The sequence below is a fragment of the Pongo abelii genome, chromosome 9 (assembly GCF_028885655.2).
Source record: "Pongo abelii isolate AG06213 chromosome 9, NHGRI_mPonAbe1-v2.0_pri, whole genome shotgun sequence".
NCBI classification, from domain to species: domain Eukaryota; kingdom Metazoa; phylum Chordata; class Mammalia; order Primates; family Hominidae; genus Pongo; species Pongo abelii.
The window spans coordinates 70,641,612-70,645,847 of record NC_071994.2 but is presented as its reverse complement, the minus strand read 5'-3'; positions in this window follow the sequence as shown (position 1 = coordinate 70,645,847).

Sequence of the window (4,236 nt, the reverse complement as noted above, 5' to 3'; positions counted from 1 at the left end):
TTTTCCTTTGCACTGTAACTTGAAGCTACATACCACAGCTGCAGCCAGGGAATCTGATTCTATTGGGTAACTTTCAGAAGAATCTTCCCAGCTCCTGGTACTTCCACTATGAGTTAATAAGAAATATTGGGCATGGGAATTGCTTTAATGTGGAGACTGACTATCATTATTTTGGTGTAGACTGAAGGTAACAGGAGATGCTGTGTCTCTTTTCTGCTAATGTTTTTGGAAAGTCCTGGGTTTGGTTTTGTTTTGTTCTTTTCTCCAAGAAGGGACATTCTTTCCTCAAGGAGATGGAGGTTGTGACCTAGGGAGGTCTTTCTAGCCTTTGAAATCCTATAGCCATTGACCACCAAATGGATTAGGAGGGAACCAAAAAATAGGATACAAACTGCAGCTGCTTTTTCCTTCTAAGGCTTCTATTAAGCTAGAATTCTCAGAGCTGTCATTTCAAGAGGATAGACCAGGACATGTAGGGAGGCGGGAAGAGTTTTCAATGATAATTGTCTCTACTGGACAACCTGGTGCATATTTGGACAAACATTGTGTGGCTCTAGGAGGTGGGGAGTCAATGTAGGTCCCACCACACCATCAGACTCTCCTCACTCTGCACTCCACATGAGTAAGCTCTGTGGGGCACTCTGTAAGAGTGAAATGGGTCAGAAGAGAGTTTTCAAGATGACTTTCCCTGATGGGAGCTGGCAGCCTTTTGATATGTACCCAATGAAAAATATGATCCATTAGTAATTTGGGAACATCAGTTTGTATCCTAAAGGACACCACCTTTTTTTGTTTTGTTTTGTTTTTGAGATGGAGTTTCACTGTTGTCACGCAGGCTGAAGTGCAATGGCACAATCTTGGCTCACTGCAACCTCCATCTCTTGGGTTCAAGCGATTCTCCTGCCTCAGCCTCTCAAGTAGCTGGAACTACAGGCATGCACCACCATGCCCAGCTAATTTTTTGTGTTTTTAGTAGAGATGGGGTTTCACCATGTTGGCCAGGCTGGTCTTGAATGTCTGACCTCAGGTGGCCCACCCACCTTGGCCTCCCAAAGTGCTGAGATTACAGGCGTGAGCCACTGCGCCCAGTCAGGATACCACTTTTGATCATCAGGCAAAACAGAAAAAGATTTCAACTTTGAACTAAATATAATTGATATCTAAATATATGAATTAATTTCCACATTGCTCTAGAGAAATATATCTTTCAACCAAATTAGTTAAGGAACAAGTAAAACTCTAGAGAAAGATAACTTTCTCTAGCGCAATGTGGAAATTAATTCACATATTTTGTTCTCACCAAAGACTGAGTCCCTGGTAGTTATGAAGCTTACTAAATTGATCTTTACTGCGGATTAATGCAAAAGCATTGACTAGGTGTAGGTAGTTTCAGAACACACTTCAGTATTTTTTTTTTCAGAAGGTAATTATCTTTATAGTTAGGGAATGAAGAAGGAATCCATTCCTTTGGCCAGAGTATCTGGGAGGAAATCCTTTGCAGTTACATAAAAAGTCAACTTTTTCGGTTCCAGGAAGGATGTAATAACAAGTAACAGGATTACGTCTTTTTCAAGACCATGTTTTCTCATTTCACAGACTTACTGTCTAAAATATACACCTATAAAATGGTGTGTACACCTGAGACTTTTGTATTAGGAACCTGTTCTGATAGTCTCCAAAGGCAACAAGTCCTTCTTTGTAGCGTTGTATGCCTCAGAGCAGGTGCTAGGGTCATGCAAATGAGAAAGAAGTGGATATGCGAGTGATGGGAAGATGGAAGAGGAGGAGGAAAATGTCCCTTAGTTGTTGTCAACTCTACTGTTACCCACAAAGAAGGACTTGTGTGCTAGAAGTAGATTATTTACCCATACTTTTGGATGCTGGAAAAATTTAGACAATAATTTGGACAATAATTTTTCCTCCTATCCAATAATACAGCTTTGGTCTATTGTGGATATAGATTCAGAGAAAGCAGGAATTCATTCAAGGAAAGGAAAATGCTGCAGAAAACTAGTGGAGGTGTGAAGGCTTTTAATGTCTTCACTTCTATGCCTGATTTACCTGACATATTGGTGCATCAAACAAGCTTGGTTTTAAGCTAATTTAGAGTAAGAAGTATAAGTTAATATTTCAAATCAGTTCTCAATCTTTATTTAAAATTATCATCTAGGGACATTAAAAAAATTCCCAGTCCCACTCACAGAAGTTCTGACATGTGAAGCCTAGTTATTGTTCAGAAACTATCATTTTCTGAAACACTCCAAAGTTCATTTAATACATGCTTCCAAATGTTAAGTATTCAATCCCATTTTGAAAAAACATTATTCTGGCCAGGCATGGTGGCTCATGTCTGTAATCCCAGCACTTTGGGAGACTGAGGCGGGTGGATCACCTGAGGTCTGGAGTTCGAGACCAGCCTGGCCAACATGGTGAAACTCTGTCTCTACTAAAAACACAAAAATTAGCTGGGTGTGGTGTCAGGCACCTGTAATCCCAGCAACTTGGGAGGCTGAGGCAGGAGAATCACTTGAACCCAGGAGGCGGAGGTTGCAGTGAGCAGAGATCACACCATGGCACTCTAGCCTGGGCAACAGAGTGAGACTCTGTCTCCCCCCAAAAAAAGAAAAAACATTATCCTAAGCAGACATTTTCAGTGGAGAAAATGTGGGAGTGTAAAATATTAATTTTGCCATTTTGGATGGTCTGGATATAGAAACAACTCATTTGAGAGTTTTTGCATCCTGGTTTCCAACTAAAGTATTCTTTCTGGCTGAATGTTTGCACGAACACACCTGAAGACTCTACTGCTATGCTAGAATGTTCAACTGAGAGTTGTTTCAGAATTTAACCTCAAAGGATAAAGAAATGGAAAAAGGGTGAGCTCTAAAGAGACATGGAACATAGATCCAAAAGTGCTGCCAATGCAGACTGACTCTAACATAATTTTGAGGAGAGATTAGAAAGAATAAAGGAGAAAAATGATCAAAGAAACAATAGAGGAACACTTCTCAGAGCTGCAGTATGACCTGATTCTTCATATTGAAAGTGTACATCAACTGTTGAACAGAGCAAATAAAAGTATTAATAATTAATAAAATAATTTATAATTATTGTAATACTTGAAATATTGTAAAATTTTTGAAAGTATATATCAAATGTTGAACACAACGAATAATACAATTATTCTAATTAATAATATATAATAATAAAATAATACAAGTATAAATAATTATAAATTGTTACTAAGTTATAAAAACAAAATTTTAAAATAATGAAATTATAATTTTATCATTATAATTATTGTTTTCAACATTTGATGTACACTTTCAATGCAAAGAATCAGGTCATATTGCCATTCTGGGAAGTATCCTTTTATAATATAATATAATATGACAGTTTAGGATATGATTATAGTATAAACATGTAATATCATATTCTAAATAATATGACCAGAACCTAACATTGTATACCAATCAAATTAGTAAAGGAACAAGTAAAACTATTAGCAAAATACTTGTGGTTGTATAATGTAAAAATTAGGAACAGTTTCTAACTAAAATTCTAGCTGGTTCAATATAGGAGAGGTAATGTTTTATGGATGAGGACAGTGTGTATATGGTGGTTGTGGTGAGAGTGAATTTATGCAAAATTAATAGAAAATTATTTTTGAAGGTCTCAGATAATGATGGAGTGCAGTCATGGCACTCACACAAAAGGGTGATTATATCCTAACTAATGGAATAATGATGAAGCCGTCTTTGCAAAATTGTGAATGAGACAGTGAAAGAGGTCTAACTTAACTAACTCCATCTTGCTTCTAACCTCCAATTTGTCCTTGTTCATTCCTGGGTGTGGGTTGAACTAGCTTTGGGAGAAACTTAGTTTATAGTTTAAACAGAGATGGTGGCAGCCCTTTCCCAGGGCAGACTTCCTTCTTACCTGGGGACTAAACTGCCTTTGTAAGACTAACATTAGCCACAAGATTAGAAATCATGGTTTAGGAGTCATGCAGCTGGAGGCTGCAAGATTCTGAGCCTCTCTAAACTGCTCCAAAATCATTGCTTGAGAGATTTGCAGATCCTATACTTTATGGATCAGCCGGCACCACCCAGATCGATAAACTGGCTCATGTGATCTTGTGGTCCCCATCCAGGAACCAACTCAGCGCAAGAAGACAGCTTCAACTCCCTATGACTTCGTCCCTGACCAGTCAGCACTCCTGGCTCCCTGGCCTCC